Source organism: Pyxicephalus adspersus, chromosome 9 (assembly GCF_032062135.1).
Source record: "Pyxicephalus adspersus chromosome 9, UCB_Pads_2.0, whole genome shotgun sequence".
NCBI classification, from domain to species: domain Eukaryota; kingdom Metazoa; phylum Chordata; class Amphibia; order Anura; family Pyxicephalidae; genus Pyxicephalus; species Pyxicephalus adspersus.
In genome coordinates, this window is record NC_092866.1 from 59198404 (window position 1) to 59218117 (window position 19714).

At 40.8% G+C, this 19714-nt stretch overlaps 1 protein-coding gene across 2 annotated transcripts in view; it reads left to right on the forward strand.

Moving 5' to 3' along the window:
* TP53I11 (tumor protein p53 inducible protein 11) overlaps positions 1 to 19714 on the forward strand; it is a 54807-nt gene that overhangs the window by 10699 nt on the left and 24394 nt on the right. Inside the window, exon 1 of one of the 2 annotated variants that reach the window (XM_072422159.1) lies at positions 9971 to 10166. The exons of the other annotated variant lie outside the window; for it this stretch is intronic. The gene's annotated coding sequence lies outside the window, so the exon portion shown is untranslated. Of the gene's footprint in view, positions 1 to 9970; positions 10167 to 19714 lie in introns of those variants that run through there. 2 annotated transcript variants of the gene reach the window in all.

The following is a 19714-nucleotide window of genomic DNA, read 5'->3' on the forward strand; positions in this document are numbered from 1 at the left end:
CGCTCTGTGAAGGGCAGGCTCCGGGGAGGTGGGGACGCTCTGTGAAGGGCAGGCTCCGGGGAGGTGGGGCCGCTCTGTGAAGGGCAGGTGGGGGAGGCCTGCCATGTGCTTGGAGGGACAGAAACTGGAGGATAGGCCATGAATACCTAGTGCTTCTGGAAAATAAAGAATTAGAAGTAGGGGAATTCGGAATCCTAGAACAGGCAAGATCCAAAGGACAGTAATAGTATTAGGCCTGGCTATCAGGAAGGCAGTACTCTGGGGATTTCACACAAATACCGGTGGTGGGAGTGAGATCGTGGGACTAATAAAAGTCCATTTCCAGCGCAGAGTTGGTAAAGTCAGGACCAGAGAAAGCAATGCGAGGACACTGACACACACAGATTACAGACTTATTAATGAGCACTGATCTCCATGTCCTGACGGGTAGGTTTTGTTTAGATTCAGAAGCAGACTCTGGGTTCCTTGGCGTTAAAAGACGTTGGATAAATCTAAATCCACGTGTTTGGCTTTAAAATTGCGTTGGGAGAGAACAATGCGGTATAAATGAACGATAGAGCTCGTTGTTCCATTAATCATTTGCAGTTTGTTCGCGCACATTGCTCCTGAGATCCGCGTTACGTACGTTGGAACTTCACATGCAGCTTGTTTTCATGATCTTATTACATCGCCAGTAATTGACGGCCTGTTTTGCCAGGGAATCTTTGTGTGAATATTAAGCAGCCGCATTTAAAGGCCAAGGTTTAAATTTTAATGCATAATACAGAGGCTGCGCACTATGGAATAACGCTATTGATTAGAGAAACCGCCTACATCACATCTATATCTCTAAAGCAGTAACATGGCATGTGGCCAATTTATGGATGAAAATTAGTTTTGGTGGCCCTTAAAGTATTCCTGCACTGAACGCTGCCCCTCTCCCACCCATCATGGGTGGAGAATTGCTTGGGGTAGAGCATAAGGGTAATTTAGAAGACCAAAAGGGACTACATGTAAAGGGGTCCATTGCAAGGGCATTACATACTCATGTAAAGCTGAATTTTTGCATTTACTTATATTTTTCATTACATAGAGGGCCCTTGTTCCCCCTGACTTCCTCTAGTCAATGCTATAAAATTTCTGAGCCTCCATGACATGAAAGAACTGAAATCCATGAAGTAACAGGGTCAAGACTGAGACAGTCAGGCAGGGGAGTAAAAGGCGAGTTTATGCTGGACTTCTTAATAACATAGGTCTTCCTCTTTGGTGACTCCTGAGTTTGCCGAGTTATCAAACCCGCTATTATAATAGTAGAACCTTCTGCCATTACAAGGTGTTCCCACCATCCCTGGTGGATCTTTAAAATCTGATACCCCACAATGGTTGTTGGGGATATTTGACACTCCTGGCTCTGGGAATTTTAGAATTGTGGTTTTCCAGTTGCAATTCTGTAATTTAGAGATTACTCAGCCCACCAGACAAGATCTTCTCAACTATTGTAACATGGGGGCACCCTTGAAATAACTTTCAGTTTTTCAGGGAACCCCTGATATATTTACTATATCTGCAGCTCACAGTACCTTATTGTGGTGATCAGTGGGAAGAATGCCTCTCACATTGCTGGCTATTGGGAATATTTGGCTGAAAACCACAAGTTGCCCATTGCTCAAACCCCGGAGGAACCGTGTTTGAGAAACACTGATCTACAATATGGTTTCTGGGTGGAGTGACTCTCTATGGGCGTCTTTTTTTTATATTTTTAGAATCTATAAATGCTTCTTTGTATAGTAGGTGAAGTGCAGTGACAGCCCCGCAGAGATCTGATGAGCGCCTACAGAGGAGCGATATTGAGCAAGCAGTCACCATGCCGTACTAGGTAAATATTTACAAGCACAGCATTGCTATGTAGTGAATTCCGCAGGATACAATGACATGTTGTTCCCACAGCTGTCTGGCTGCTTGGGGAAGGTCAGAGGCCAGGAACATCTCATCGCTTCAGGGGCTCAAACTAAATCCAAAGAGGAAATAAATGGAGACCTGTACTAGGGACGTATGATACCTGCCATTGCAGACCTTTCTCTTAGGAGCGGTCACTTAGCTGTCATGCCGATCCAATAAATTTAATAATGTGATCAGCTTAGCTGGAACAACTATGCACAGAAAAAGTCTATCCAAACCCAAGGCAAAAATGCAACATATTGCAGCTTAGATTTAGTAGTTGTTATGGGGCAATGTGCCCTTTGCATATCTGAATTCTGTAAACAAAACAAAGTACAACGTTTAATACTACATTGAGGTGTCTTTAACTTTTTGAGTGCCACTGCTTAGTTATGATTATTATTATTATTATTACACCGTATTTATATAGCACTAATGTATAACACAGCACTGTACAAAGTCCATAGTCATGTCACTAACTGTTCCTCAAAGAGGCTCACAATCTAATGACCGCACCATAGTCCTATGTTAATACAGTCTAAGGTTAATTGACTTCTCCCCAAAAATTATCCTAATGTCATGTTTTTGAAATGTGGGAGGAAAATGGAGTACCCCCACGCAAACACTGGGAGAACCTGCAAACTTTATGCAGATAGTGTCCTGGCCGAGATTTGAATCTGGGACCTAGCGCTGCAAAGGCCTGAGTGCTAACCATTAAGCCACTGTGTTCTGAATAAACCCTTATTCCCTGACACTGCTTCACTTGTAAGTGGTTCTGCTCTATTAAAGCTATTCATCGGAGTTCCTGACCTGCAATATATATTGCTTGTTTATGAAAGTCCCAAAATACCTTTTGCTTGTAGCGGTGGATGCATGACCATCGCAGTTATGAGTTCCCTGCAGCTATTTGGCAAGGTTACGACAATGACTGTGACATTATTTTGGCTTTTTAGGAATCGGTTTTAAGGCTTGAACACATGTAAGCTTGTGTTTAGGTAAGTCATGCATTCTCTCTCCTGAAATCTTTTATTTTTATTTTTCCAGTACAGATTTGAACAGGTCTGTATATAGTCAGACAAAGGACTCAATTTAAAAAAACGGGAATCTGATATTACCTGGTGGGAATCAATTACTGCCACTGAATAACTTGGACCTTGAAAATTCCCACCAGAGAATGCTTGGAAGAGTGTCAGATTCCCTGTTTTATAAATGGAGCCCAAAGTGTCCGGAGTTAGAGCTAAAGCCTTCCAATCAGAAAATCTCATTCTGCTTGCTGATTTTAGAGCCCTAGATCGGGCGTTGCAGAGGCGTGTTAGACCTCAGCAAAGAGACCACTATGGCCAATTTCTATTCTAAGCAAAAAGTAAGACTTTACACATTTTTTTTTCCTCATACACCTGAAATGTATTCAGCTGATTTGGTTGACGGTTCAGTTAGGCTTTAATCATAAGGTAGACATATATCAGTTGGGGAATTGCAGATGGTAAGTTCTATTCAAGTTCCACAGAGCATCACTTTTGCTATTTAGTGGATCATCATTGTAGGATTGAAAATATCATTATATCACATGTGTCATGTATGAGGGGTTTATGCTTCACTCATTTACCATCATTGACCTAACCACAATCACATCTGTGCAGGTTGTCTTTCTAGGGCAGTTAAAGGAGAAGAAACCCCAAAAAACTATGTCACCAGGTGGTAGACGTTTTTGGCATAGGAGACCTGCAAAGTCTTTTGTGCCCAAAACTTTTTTCCCTGCCCCTGGTAACTTTGTTTTTTTTTGCTTACATTACACGGATCTTGTGGTTTGCGGTATAGAACGGTACCATAAATAGAACTGGTCGCTGGAAACAATGGAACTCAACAGTTGCATCATCAGTGGCTGGAGTGCAGTAGACTGAGAAGACTTGGTGGCAAAGATGGCAGCTTCTTGGGATGCAATTGTGAAAAGTTCTTGGACCTGTTATCTCTGCAGGGCAAATATAAAACAAGGTAAGTATGTGCCATAATCAAAAAGTATGCGGTACGTTCTGTGATTATGGCAAAAGCTCACTGATAGCAACGTAAAATATAGTTCTGTGTTAAGCAGTAACCTTAACGGTATATTTAGGTTGTGGGAGGAAACCCAAGCACCTGTAGGAAATGCAAAGCTTGAAGACTTTTACTCTGGTGGGCCACATTTGTGGCTAGGAACCCCGTGTGGTGAGGAAGTGCTGTTGACCACACTGCAATTTATTTGCGATGCATTGTAACTTTTATTAGGCTTGTCATGCTTTGAATTTGCAGATCTGTGGTCAACCGTTATAACTGAACTTCCTATTTTACAACAACACAAAGTTTCGTTGGAGCTTCAGGAAATTGAACCGCTATCCCATGGATAGATTGTGTTCAATGATCTGCTCCGATGGGTGTTCTTGACACTCATAATGAGGACTAGATTTGGCTAATCTCAATGAGTCATTTTTAAATCCTTTAAACTCTGATACGGATTATTGTCCAAGCAGGTTTTATTTAGCTTGCACGGTCACAAATGTTGCAGGGCACCCAAATTAGTAATTTAAGTTTATTAGTCAACACCCAAATAAAAATATGTAAATATTAAAAACAGTAGGGAGAAGAAAAAATTACCTTTCTGAATAAATATCTGTAGTTCTGCTTTTGCTGGTCCACAGAATATTGAATGATGATGGACTGATGTGGGTAGTTTTACGTCATGAGACCGATGAGCTCCACTCCACAAGACCAAGGTTGTGTGGACATTTATGGAACTTATCAGCTGGCCAACAAATCAAACCCAAAAGAGGTGCTTTTGGACTACAGAATAATCAGACTTTGGGCCTGATTTAGGAATTTTTATTTCTGACCATACAGTCCTGAGATTTACACAGCTTTGACACACAGCACAGTCTCGTATGGCAGGACAGGAAATCTAATTATTTCCTGACGCAGTGTCTTATAATTTACCCCAAACCTATCCTGGGACTGGAAAGTTGTACATCCTTCATTTTGTAGGTAGTGTTTGTGCCTAAAACTGCACTCCAGAAAATAAAATCCCCTTGCTATGGGACTCAGTGGCTCAGTACTGCCTGAAAGAATTGGACACCAGATAGTGATGCTTTGTATGGGATGGACCCAGGCTAAACCCTTCTGCTATGGCAAGGGGCAGGGGAGGCCAGGCACCAGCCCCGAGAAGGAGCTCCCAGACAGACCCAAATCCAATTGGTAGGGGCAGAGAACCCAACGATCTGGCTAGTTGGTCTTGGGAACTGTCTTCACCCCCACCCCTGGTGGTTCCTCAAGGGCACCAGATCTCAACGGACCTAACTACCGCAGATTGTGCTTCTGTGCACAGGCACGATTACACCTTTGCATTTTTTGCACCTTGCCTTGCAGGGTTACCTGCAGCTATCTCTGAATGGACATCTGCCCAGTGTTATCACTGATCACTTTTGTTTATTTACTTTTTATGTCCTCGTCCACCTTCATTCATGTGTTTTTATGTCACTTGGAACGTAGGGTGCTGGTTACCTTACCAGCCCAGCCTTGTTCTTTGGAGAGCTCCCTGATCCTTTAATTTGGTCCTCTCCATTAATGGGAGTCTCCCTTCGGAGGAGCTCCGAACCCAGTATCAGGCAGGTAGGCTTTGGCCAAGCCCGCAGAGAAAGGGACCCATTTGGCTTCGGCCAGGTGGGTCAAGTAACCCAGTCTCACCGTCTGGAGCATTATACCCTGGGTGGTAAGGGGGTCAGGGACAAGTGGCTATTCTTCTTTAGAGGAGGATCATAAAAGCACCCTAGTGCATGTCCGTTATCATCCTCTAATATTATATAAAAATGTATAGAATATATTTTTTGAGGCCGCTGTGAGGAGAAAATGCATGCACCGTATTTTCTCCAATCCTTATATAAAGCCATGCTCATGTGACTTTTATTTTTTTTTTTTTTAACCTTAATTCCCCATTTCTTCTTAGAAGCCCAGCTTTCTCATCAAAGACTTGGATCTGCTCCCTCCAAAGAGATCAACATGAGATTATTTAGAGCGCTCTGATTCTTTCTGATTCATGTGATTTCTTTTGTCTTTATAAATAATAGATGGACAGATAAGATTGGGTCGTTTTTAACCATGAAAAATTTAACCTTGGCACAGGAAGGACAATGGATGTTCTGCTGCTTTGTGCACACTTGCAATAAGACTGAGATAACATGTCTGGCAGCTGTAATAGCAAATAAGGGTAAATTTACAGCCTCAATTTCTCACAGTCTCTTTAGTCCTGGTATGTTCTTCTTTCTCTTTTTCTATCTTGGCTTTCCTACTTCAATGTCTTTTATATTTCATGTCTTTTGCAAAGTAGCAGATCAGCTTCCCCATGCGCCTTTACCAGACACTACACAGACTCTGCTGAACAGACCCAAATGTTTTGCACCTCCTTTGGTGTTCGTGTTCAGACCTTCTACCCCTTGCCGCAGGTGACAGTCACTTATCTACCCTTGGCTGTTAGTTCTGTGTCTCTATCTGGCTTCACATTAAGCTGTCAACTGACAGGCGGTGACAGCCGGGTGTTGCACCAAGCTATGCAAATGGCCTGTGGACAACAGTCGTGTATGTATATGTGTGTTTGTGTGTGTATTATTTTTATATATATATATATATATATAATATATATATATATATATTCTATCTTTTTTTGTGGACTGTTAGAAAGCATGAGCAGATCTTGAATTTTCTGCAAGGTCCTCCTTTAGGCAGGGATGCTAATTTTACTTATTGATATCTAGGTGACGGCTAGAGAAGATCTATGAAAGGCTGGGAATTAGAATCTGAAGTTATTTAATGTAACATATTTCCTGTAATAAACACATCCCTTATCCAATATACTTATGACACATATCATAGATTCATGATAGAATACTCTGGAATATTATATACATTCTTAAACCTTTGTGCCTAATTGTTTTACAATATTTGAGCAGTTATTCTTTCACTCTTTTTTTGAACTCCCTCCATATAGCCCTTTACATATATGATATGCAGTATGTTTATATCATTATTGCTACAATTTACATGATTACTTTTGCCGCATGTTTACTTACTTAGCACTGGAGGACATCTTGTAACATAGTGACTTTTTTTTTTAAATGTTTTCTCATGCTCCCCTGAGGAAGCCTATTAAGGTGGAACGTGTTGGGTTGAAGACCAAAGTTTTTCCTATATGTGCTTTATGTACATTACCCATCAATGGCTGCTGTAGACTTTGAATAGATTTCAGGAGGTGATTAGGTATACTGAAAAAAGCCCAAAGCAAGCAATGGGGTACACAAACTAAAGTTGTATTAATATACAGTAGGGGCAACATATTATGCAGCGTTTTACAAATACCATAGTCATGTCACTAGCTCACAATCTAATGTCCCTATGTCATATGTCTTTAATACAGTCTAAGGTCAATTTTGGGGGAATGCCAATTAACCTAACTGCATGTTTTTGGGATGTGGGAGGAAACCAAAGTACCCGGAGGAAGCCCACACGAACATGGGGCTGACAAATGTCCTGACTGAGATTCGAAACTGAGATCTAGTGCTGCAAAGGCCAGAGCACTAACCACTGAGCCACCGTGCTGCCCAATTATGATAACTGTTGTAATCACCAAAGCTGTGAATGTAATTTTATTCCAATATTTTCATGCGCAAGAGTTCCTTTATTCCTCTGTATTCCAGCCGCGTAAACCAAAATACATTCATTAAAAGAATGCAGACAGGCAGATAGGTTTGTTATATTGCAGAAGGCACATAGCGTATACTTTCTGCAATAAATAGCTGCCTGCTTGTGACTTTTTTTTTGTTTTTTTATAATTTATTTCTGCTTTAAATATGCAAACCCAAATGTGGGACAGCAAAAGAGTAAACGTGTGCAAGTCGCATCTCTTTCCAGGTGATGGTTACAATGTATACTCTGATATATCTTGTGAAAAACAAGCTGGTTTCTCTTTAAATCCACCCTTGTCAACAAGAGCTTGTCGTCTTAGGGTGTATTATTGTCGTTACATATGACGCTCGTGAATGAACAGTTTGTGTTGGTTTCCTGGAAGCGCGCTTTGCAGCTTATTTATGCAGATAGGAAGAGATGACAGGGTAGTGTATGTGTGACCGAATGTAACCTTTTGTAGTGACAAAAACATCATTTATAATGAATGGTGCCTGGAAAAGTCTGCATTATTAGGATTTTCTCCTTGAAAGTGCACACAGCACATTCTTCCCCATTAGGTATTTCAGATGCACGGTGCAAAGCTACCAATAACGCAGAAATGGATAATTCAGTATTGGGTTTGGTTCAGTCAAAAAAAAAAATAAGAATCCCTAAATCTTTTATCTTAGTGACATCTAGTTTGCTAAAATCATGTTTATCCTCAACCCCCCCCCCCCCAGAAAATAGTTTTCATTACTATTTTTTTGTATTTTGATCATGCTAATCTTATTCAGCCCCTTTGCACAATCTAGATGCATTGGCTGCTTTTCGTTGCTCAGAATGAGTTTCTTGATGGTGGCAACATCAGAAAATGTTGATTGGCATGGCAGATTGTAGTTTCCATTGGAAGTGCATGGGACGAGGTGGCAAAGGAGAGCAATTACAAGATGTGGACAGAGTGTTGTCTGAACTAGAACCTTCCTAGTAGGACCATCATGAATTTTCATACCGAAAGCTGCAGATTACAAAAAATATTCTCTGTGTTGCTACCCTAGCTGCCTAAAATACAAGTTTTTGCACATATGTGACATTCACTATTGTCCATCATTAGAAAACCTAATCCGACAAATGCAGACATTGCTGGAGTTAATGTGAACAGGAACTGATTGCAAAGAGTCTGCAGGATATCAAGATGTAACAAAGATATAACATTTTGTTATGAAAAAATAATTTGCAATGGTTTACGTACACTACTTTGTACAATAGAGTGTCTTTCAGTTAGGGTTAGCATCTACTTTAAAATGAAACTAAAGTTCCACATTACAAAATTGCAGGCAGGCTTTTTATTGACGAAGTAATAGGCAATGTCTGTGCAATCCTCTTTCCAAACACACATGTGCATCACAAAGCAGGATGCCGGGATATGCGGGGTTTCATTCGAGCTACCAGGACTGAATGAACTCCTACACGGACCCTCTGGGGTTACGCCATTGTAGCCTGGCCATTCAAGAGGATCAAAGATCCAATACCTAGAATAAGAGCGAAGGAAGATGGTGATACCCATGCCAAAGCGAGCACAGGTGAATAATAAAAATTGTCATCAGACAGATAAGTTTATTTCATTGTCTGTCCATTCTGCAATAAAGTACCAGGCTAGGTGTATTTTTTTTATTTTAACAATTAATTCTGCTTTAAGGCACTTTTGCCTTCCTAAAAAGTACCCCTCTCCTTTTCTCATTGCACTTCCTATACCCCTGTTTTCTGCCGGGAGCAACTAGGTTAGGGTGATATCTTCCCCGCACACACCTCAAGATAGAGATCCCTTGCAAAATCTCTTGTACTGGCATAGATGTTGTCTTACTCTACATTCCAAAGGTCTTAACCTAGAAAGATGGTGACCTTCTACCCAGCCATACTAAAAGCCAGGGGTAAGGTATGTTTAGCCTACCTTGCACCTTTTGCTGATTACATTTCTTTTATATACAGTAAGTAAAATGGGGAGGTGGCCGGCTACCCTAAACAAACCTTCCATTTCAGCACAAGTTCTGCTCTAAAATGTTTTAGGACGAAATTCCAAGAGAACCTTTCTTACGGGAAGCTTTCTATTCGAGACATTTGAACAAGAATGTAACTTCTCCCAAGTGTATTAAACTAAAAGGCTTCTACGGGAAAGAAAAACATAGCATATTTAGTATTTCCTCTCTGTGCCCCAACTACTTGGTTCCTGTCACATAGCCAGCATTTCTTGTTTTGCAGCTTGAATATTTCAAAAAGCAAAAACGATCAACGAGCACTGTACTACAGAGACCCCTCGGAGTGGAGGAAATCCTGCTTGTCGGTGAGGTCACTCTCGGGGCACAGCCAACCGTCCCATGCAAAGGTTGTGTTTTGCACTGGTATACATTGAGACAGGCTCGGTGCCCCACGAGTTAACCAGACAAAGCTGTTTGTGTACATCTCCTCCGCACATTGCGTATGTCTCTGCGTAAATGTGAGCCAATGTTTCTCCGTGGCAGGAATTGGTGAGGTGCTGGCGTCTGCCAAGGACATACAATTTCGTTCCCGCTGTGAGTACAGCTGTACGTCTGTTTTATTTTGGTATGAAAGCTTCATGGGCTGCAATGAAAGGAAGGCGTAGGTTTGACTGTAAACAGGAAGGGTTGGTGTGCCGATCTTCGTTTGTAAATGTCATGGAATTCATTTTCTAACTTCTTTTTTTTGTACATTCTTATGTTTCGGTTTTGGGTCTCCCTATAGGAACTGATTTTCCGTATTACCTAGGGGTTGTGCAAGGTTTTGTTTCTAGACATTTGCTGGATTCAACAGAACTTTTTTTACCTTGTTTTCCAAGATTGTTTCCTGACCATTTTTTATTTTAAATACTGGTATATTTTTCAGTAGCTGGTTTGGAAACCTAAAAGTAGTTGTGCCCCCATCATTGTGCTGTACAGTGCAGAACTTGTTAAAGATGCCCATACTACAGGCTCCATGCAGAAATCTATAGAGGGGCAGATACCAGACCAGTCACCTTGCACCAGCAAAGAGGAGCAGTGAATGGTCTTTAATCAGGAAGAATGAAGTCAAAGGGTACAAGCTAATTCACCTGAGAGAAATACACAAAGTACAATGAAATTTTAGCTTTTTGCTGCGTCTTTGTTTTATTTTAAAGTGAATCTTAAAGTAGAACTAAACTTAAAACAAACAAATGACACTTTCCTTTAATCCTGCTGATCCCTCAATGGCGCTGGCCCTTCTTGCAATCTGTTCCGGTTTTGTCCTGGGATTCCTTTTTCTCCAGATGCAGAGGGGTTGCCGGGTGCCGCCATCTTCTGCCTTCTCCTGCAGTCTTCCTGCTCCATCACCCGATCTTGCACTGCGCAGGTGCAAGATTGGGTAACGTAGCTACTGTGAAGTGGAAAAAAAAGACAGCCGATCTCGCTGCGCATGTGTGAGATCGGAAGCTCTTTCCTCTTGGTGGAAAAGATGCCTTTTCTGCAAATGCCTGAGATTAGGGCATACGCTGAAAGAGCACTCAGAGCCTCCCGGGATGCGTGACATAGGTATCCGAGAAGGCTCTGCTCTCCCAATAAGTTGTAAAGGGGTGGTGTTGCTCTCTTTAAAAAAAAAATAATAAAATAAAAAGGATGTTGCCCTTGAAAAACAAAAAAAAATAAAACAACATTTTTATTTTATTTTATTTAGAAGGGTTTTCTACTTTTCTGTGTAAAGTAAACATGTTGAGTTTAGATCCGCTTTAAGTAATGTCCTGTGAAGGGAGTGGGGGGATCGGAGATTGAACTGCCACCTTTTGTTCTTCTAGACTTGGCCATTGGGCAGCCGCAGACCATTTAGCTTCTGTGCAGTCATTGTGGATTTCACATTTTCCAAAAGCTGGTTCCTAATCTTGGCATCTTACAGTGCACATGTAGCGTGCATCAGCGTAGAAAAATAAACTTTTCTGCAAACTTTGCACTTGCTGGCTTTTTTTTAAACTTTAGGTTCTGCTCTTGTCTGATCTCTTGCATTTGTAGAAATGATAACATGCACATGCAGGATTTGGAGCAGTGACTGCAAAAAATCAGGAAGAAATAGCTGTCTGCAATAAAGACGGTGGTGAGGGACCTGAGCATGAGGCAGAATAACAGGGAAATAGATGAAGAAGATAAAACAGGATTTGCTGGTTATTTTAATATGCCTTTTAAAGAGTGGGAAAGGGGAGGACCTAGTTCTAGGAGCAAATCAGAATCTGCTTATCGTGAACATACTGTTAGGGGCAAAGGGCAGGATGATGACCCTTAAATGTGCTGAGCCTCTTTCACCATCCAATCAGCAGGCTGAGAGTTTCCTCATGGGCGGGACACACTGAGCTCCTAAGGGAGTAAATTATGTAAGACAGATCTCAATATTTAGTTATCAAATAACCATAGAAAGCCAAAGGTTCAGCCCACCAGACTCTACCTACAATCAAAAAAATCACCTAATCTTGGACAAAATCTTTTTATTTATTTATTGTTCAAAATAAAAAAAAAAAATCTATTATAATTTAGTAAGTCTAGCATTAACATTGGCCATTCCCCCTTTTTGGCCAGAATGTGGTATCTGCAGTAAACATAGCATAACTTGGTAATTATATACAGACTCCAGGCGTATGTTGTCAATTTATGTTACCAGTGTCCGAACGACGCCATTCTCCAAGAATGTTAATCATGCATTGATGGCAGAATGAATCTTATATACAATCATCCGATATACAATCATTGGTCTCCTCTACCCAAGGATTGGACTGGAACATTGTAGCCTTGTAGCAAGGTTCGTGGTAACAGCAGTGGCTGAATACAGGGTACCGGGATTTACATTTTGTCCAGTGTTCTCCCCAGATTTAATTTATTGCTGGATGGGAAGAAGCTGTAGGTAGGGGGTGGTCCTTGAATTGTGACCCAACCAAAAAAAGCCAAGTGGTTACTGAAAACTGCAGGGCGGTGCCCCCAGCTAAAAGGGGCTGGGGAGAACACTGATGTCTTTTCTTCAATGAAATTTCAGTCCAGGGAATAGATGGAGGCACTGGATAATGCCTAAAAAATGGTGCTGTTCTTCTACACCAATTGAGGTGTAATAAATACCCGTAGGTGCCACACTTGCACAAAGTGCATGCATATCATTTTAAGCACCAATGTTGTAAGTATTGTGCAGGGAAGGAGGAGAGGAGTAAGAACATTCACCTGTTTTACCAACTGCTGGACCTGTGTCTATGGACAAAAAAAATCCTAAGTACAAGTCTGTGAACTTGACAAAACTGGACCGTCTGGTTGTAAGCCAGACAGGTGGGTGGCATCTCTAAAAATGATCTTGTGTCAGTACTAATTAGCTTCGTATCCTGCTGCAGGGATAAGATCTCAGAAGCATGAATTGACTTAGGTTGGCTTCGGCGGAGATTCAGAAACGACTTTTCAATAATTACCGAATCCCTAAATAGCCAGGCAAACACACCTGCTCTTATTTGAAGTATTTGCCAGGTGGCCGCGTAGAGATTAATCTGTTGTTAGCTGCAGCATTATGACCTCTGGGTTTTGTGATTGCTAATGTAGGCTAACTGAAATTGATGGTTAACGGGTCCAGCACAATAGAGTTCCAATGCAAAAACAATGCAGTTGTGGCTTTTTTTTTTTTTGCTGTACAGTGCAGGAAAATAGGACTTGTGAAGTGACATGCTACAGAGCATTGCTGGGCACTGGTGGCACTTATAATTAAAGCAGCCCTTCACTACAAATAATGGGTCCACTGCCCTGACCCCTTCCCCCATATTCAGCGTTTAAAAATAAAAATTCTGTTAAAGTTAAAAATTATTCCCTAACAATGTCACTGATATGACTGGAGAATGAAATCCTGAGAGAATGTGTTAATTTCATGCCAGGGTTGCAGTGGTAATGTCATGCTGTAGGTGTATTGAGATGCAGGGTGGCTCACCCAGCTAATATGGGCCGGGGAGAACACTGTGGTGCACATCTAATGGATGCTGGGCCTGTATTGAGTCCCGTTTTACCCTAGAGCAGAACTAAACCTATCGATGCTTGCCTGTCGCCAATTCAATGTGGGTGCCCCCATTCTCCCCCTTTTTCCCCCTGGACGGGGCGATGTAACTTTCCCGGCAGGTGTAAGAAAAGCTGGGTTTGCTGGGTATCTCTGGCAACAAACAACATGTGACAGCTGGGTGGTGGTTAGACAGGTAAGAACAGGTATTGCAGAATGGACATTGTCCTTTTTGCAAATCAGACAAGTGTTTAATTATAAAAAGTCAAAATGAGCAAAAAGCAAGCAAAACAAAAAAAAAATACATTGGAAAACTCACACGATATGCATTATTCCATGTGCCCAACCCAATCTAATGGGGGTATATTGTATTGCATTATTTTTTCTTTTTAAAGCATGAAAAAAAAAGATTTCTACAATACATTGCCCATGGTGTGAATCCATCTCGATGTTGCCTCTTACTCCATTAACAGAAGCTGAGTGCTTTTTGTGTATTCATATGCATGTTTTTGTTGGTGTATTGCCGCAAGGTCCAATGAAGCAGGTGCCACCTTCATTTGCTTTTATTCTGTTTTTGGAACTGGAGAGGAAACAATCAGTACCATTTAAGCAAAAAAACTGGCAAAATACAATGCGGCTGCGTAAGCCTGGATAATATTTGGGGCTGCATTGAGCGTTCCAGCTGCACAATTTAATAGCCCAAAATGACACATAAAGCTCTTTATTTTTTAGTTTTTGCAGAGCTGGGATTATGATAATGAGCTTCCTTGTGTAGCTGTGAACTTTTATCAGGCAGATGCTAATTACACAGTGTGACTGGAGGGCTTCTCCTAAAGAACCAGATTGCCATGTGCAAAAATCCTTCATAACACACAATCTATTCCTTTGTCCTAATTTTTCCCTCCCCCCCTTTATTTATTTCATCTCAAAATGCTGATTGTGCTTTGTTCTTTATCTCATACTTTTGGTCTTTTACTCTTCCAAGAAACTCCCCTCCTCGCTTCCTTTTGGCCTTTATATTCAGAGTCAAATGTTTTGCTGCTATCGTGTTTTTTTGGTTACTTGCCTTGGCATCAGTTTCCAAATTCATTCCTAAAGGTGGCAATTACAAATGAAAATAAACACTTGAAGTGCATATAGGGAACCAACCCTACCTGCTTGGGGCTTGTGGACTTTTGCTCTGGTGCTGCTATGGTCAACCAACTGAACTCTCTCACTTTGGTCATTTGGGAACACCTTTTGTTTGCAATAATAGAGATGTGTTCCTGATGACCTTTCTACCAACAGACCTTACTACCTTACTACGTTTTCTAAGCCTCCATAATTCAATAAAAGTCTCAAAAACTGAGAAAACTGTTAGGCAAAATATGTTGGGATTAGAGACGATCACTGTATGCTTTCTACTACTAAAATTATTTTGTGTTTGTTTACTTTGTTCAGTTTTAGTTAATTTCTTATCTGTTTGTGTACTTTACTATTGTCTGCCAAAAAAAGGGACTTTTGTATTCCTGGACACAACCACTGCAGTAGTATGGAGGAAAGTTCTCCAGCCTTTTCTACTGATCTTTTTAGATGTTCTGGTTTGGTTGCTCAGAATGTATGGAAGGCTGATAGTCATCATAAGAATCAGATAGTATTTTTTTAAGGTTGGTAATTGTATTTCCCCTATGACAAGTTTTCTTTAAAGGGCAATTTTTGCTAAAATATATATCTTTTATATTTTATATATAGATATATGGTATATATAAATATAGTTTCACCTAAACTAGCTGGCCTTCCTCCCCAAACTGCCTACTTTATATGGATAATCCAATAGTACAGAATAAAGTTAGACTTATACTTACCTAACCTTGTCGTCTGCCCGTGGCATCATGGAGAGAGCGATGTCACCTTGGAATGGGGATTAGGCAAATCTCACAACACCCCAGCAATGGATTTTGCTTGCTCTTCATTTCAAAGAACAATGACAATGCTATGTGACATCATTCCCAGCAATGCAGAAGTAAGGTAAGTGTAATCCTAACTTGCCCCTTCACAAGTTCCTATTTTAACGTGGATATGGTGAGTGATTTTAGGGAGCCTGTGCCATCATAAGCAAACCTTTTATTATGGTGGAAGGTCCACTTTAACATACCAAGTACATGGAAAACCCACCAGTTTACGTTGCAGTTTTTTATCCAGATGTTGCTGTAGTACACCAGGCAATCATCTTTTCCCTTAACCCAATGTTGGTGAACTCCTTTTTTTTATCCTAGAGGTTTTCCTAAATCCATCCCCTGCATGTTTATAGCAGTCTCTATATGTCAACATCTGTATGAAGATGTATTTCAATAGAAAAAGTTTTGGAATCCCAAAATATTGTAATAAAACATTCTGTACATTAGGCTATCACATTGCTGGACTGTTTCTAATAGAACTCCCTTTTATTATTGGGCATCGAACATTTTCAATGATATATATTGTTTGACACTTAGGTTGCATGGTCTCTGTTGCTTCTATTGTTCTGTGTTTCCTGATTAAGAATGGATCAGTGAGGGAATTTTACTAATGACTGCTTAGTAGGGTAACTCGAGCGTAGAATCTCAAGGTTGACATTGATAAATTATGATGAGAATGCTTGCATTAGACAGCATGGGCTTCAATCTGGACACATTTAATAGCACTATTGGCTGCAGTGGATTAAGCAGAACTGAGATAATAGTAAACTATTGTACAAACTTTTGTAATGTTTACTGGAATGCAGTTTTTCAGTGAAGCATTTTTACTTTTTCCCAGGAAAGTGTACACCGGTCAGAACAGAAAAAACTTCTGCCACTAATGATTTATTTTAGGATGGACACACCTTTTACATAACTCATATCTCTACCCTTAACAATGGCTTTTTCTTCTTTTCCTGGATTAAGATGCCAACTCAGGGACAGCACAATTATATAAACCCTGTTGTCTGCACAGTTCTTGGCACAGATTGCATTTGCCTGAAACAGATCCGCTTCCTCCTGCAACATCTCACCTTGTGACTTGCTACAAAGTTAGTGTTGAAAATGAAGTTATGAAAGACTGTAGATATGCTTCCCTTTTCTAAAACCTTATAGAATTCTATAGTATTCTTAAAAGTATTCTAAAACCTTATAGACTAAGTTTACACTGGCTGTGAGGTTGCAGTGTGATTATTTCATCCTCCTCCTAGGGAACCACTGCCGGTTTATGTTCATGTAGATTCTTCTGGTGGCAGCTCCATAGAAAATAAAAAAGGGTTGACAGTGCGCAGTATAAGTACCACTCAATGCTGCCAGCTGTGAAATGTGCAGAATCTGGTTCTTTAATACCAATGTTGTGCTGCGAGCGGCTGGTATGGGCACCAATACCAAACATATGTATGATGACTAAGGCGCGCAGGATTGCTTTATCCCTTAGCAGGTATAAACCTGTCCATACTGTTGGTGTACATTGTGGCATGCCAGGAATTCCTACACGCAGAATAATTTATGAAAAGCTTCAATTTATAATTTGGTGAGTTATGCCCAAGCGTCCGGATACCTCCTCACTTTATCATTGTACCCTTTCTCCAGTTGTAATGGTTTTGGGCACGGTTGCCCTGTTTTACTCAGTGTTCCCCCCAGACCCTTTTACCAGGGTGCACGACCCAGAACTTTTCAGTAACCACCAGGCTGATTTTGGGTGATTACTGAGGAGTTGGGTCACAATATAGAGGCTGCCACTCCTAAAATTTCTTGAACACTGTAACCGCTTGTTTTCATTCCTTCCAATGCAATATTTCCATCAGTGCATGTATTTTGGTTCATGTCTGACCGCCACAGTTCGCCTTTCTGCTTCAGCTTCTGTTTGCCTCTGCTCCTGTGTTTCTGCTCTCTGTGAAAAACTTATCTGCCTCCTTTTGGAGATCGGAAACAGGGACACTTTTTAGCCCAAAATATGTGGGTGACACAATCCAGCCATTCTCTTATTTTGTGGACCATAAAGCAGGAATGTGCAAAAAATGTGTAAAGCGAATCTTGGTGGCAGCCGAGCGGGTCATAAGGCGCCGTTCACCTGTTTTGATTGAGCCAAGCAATTTGTGTCAAGTCTTCACTGTCTGTTTTACTTTATTTTTTTTTTAGGAATTATATATAAGTATATATATACATTTTTTGTCTTAGTACCTGTGAAGGAGAAAACTGCTTTTCCCAGACACATACTCTGGGATGGGTACATGAATGTTAAATAATGGACCAATGAAACATTTGCAGGTATTTATTATCATTCAGCTCACTCTACTCCCCCTGGCTGGGCCTTATCCACTTTTTATCTGCTCAAAGGATGCAACCAACTTTGTTCAGGGATCATCCAGTGTCACCATCTACACCTTGTCGTTGAGATATCAGGCTAAAGATGACACAATCATAGAACTAATAACAACTGGGAAGGAAAAAACGTTTAGTTTTGGATACATTTGTTAACAATCTGAGCCCTGCTTGGTGAACAGATACAAATTTTAGACCATGCCATAGACTATAATTGAGTGGATCTGTCTTCTGTAGAAGAGGAGGGGCTGGTGGTGGTGGTTGGGTAGGGGGGGAGGGGGAGTGCAATTAATGCCCTAATTAAGTGGCTGCTTTTTTTAGCTACTGCAAAACGTGTCTGCTGGCGGTTCCTGCAGATTTGCAGTTTTTTTTGTGCGAGCGTTAACTAAAAGTTTTTGTTAACTTCTAATGCATTAACCTGTTCTTTTCCTGGATGTGCAGGAAGGTTTGGATACTAGAAGCCAAAAGGAAAATGTAATACAAAAAGATGATGGACTTTGATATTTACCTGCTCATCCAATAGAATTATGTTTATAGTGCAGCAGCAAAGGCACTGTTTGGTTAAGTATTTGGTCAACAAGGCTTGGACGAGGGGCAACCTGGGCAATTGCTCAGGATCTTAACCTTCTCCTGGAGCCCAATTGATAGAATATCAGGAGGTGCATAGAGCTGTGCATTTGGAACCCCAGCTTTATATTTGCTCAGTGCCCCATTTTGTCCAAAGCTATTGCTGATCAAAAACATAACAAGATCAGCCCAGCACTCTGATGAGGTCATTAATCTGTTCTTGCTGCCTTGTTGGCCATCTCCAATTTTAAACACTTAGCAATTCATGGTCCACTTAGCACCTGGCTTGCACGGACCTTTCTTTTCCCAGATCCAAATTCCCAGGATCTCATCTCAGGTGACCACCTCCATGCTCTAATTAATATCAGCAGATAAAGGGAATATTTTTCTCTCCTTGCAATTACAAGTAAAATCAAACAGCTCCAAGGCTTCCAATAGAAAGGGGAACAAAATAATGAGAATAACATTTTTTTGATTGCTATTGCCCCCCTTTCTTTCAAACTGCTCCGTAGGCATAAATGTGTACAACTTTCCGAAGATTCTAAAAAAAACCTTAACCTGATAATACATTGTCCACGATTTTTGAAATTTACACCTTTATTTAAACTAGGATAGTAATGATGCCATAAAGGCCATTGGCCAGGTTTTTCCGATATAGGGTGACCGGTGTTCTCCGCAGCCCCTTTTAGCCAGGTGCAGGGTTGGGTCACAAGGGCTGCCTCCTGTTTATAATTTCTTCCCACCCAGCTAAACAAAATTTCTAGTTTGAATACTGTTGACAATGCTCTGTCTTCTATTTGTGCTCCTGCGTTGTTACCCTGTCCCACAGTCTTTAATGGAGGCTATAGGTGGCCATTTCAAACCAGCATATGCAGTCATGGTCCCTTGTTGTCACCATCAGGAAACCAATTCTATGCTCATGTAGATGGAAATCGCCAGCAAAGAGTTTAGGATGCAACAAAGAGCAAACATGAAATAAGAATTTCATATAAAACGTGGCAATCGTTTGATACTCTCCATTTGTGGTCAACATCTAATGACAAGCAAGTCTACATCTGCTTTAAGTAAACCTTCATCAGCAAACCACAGGTTCATTGAGAGGTAAATTATATTGTAGCTCTTTCAGTCTGTCACCATGTTATTATGGTGGATTGTAAATTGAAGTTTTGGATGATATACAAGAAGCGGCACTCAAGGGCTGAACGCTAATGCATTTTAAA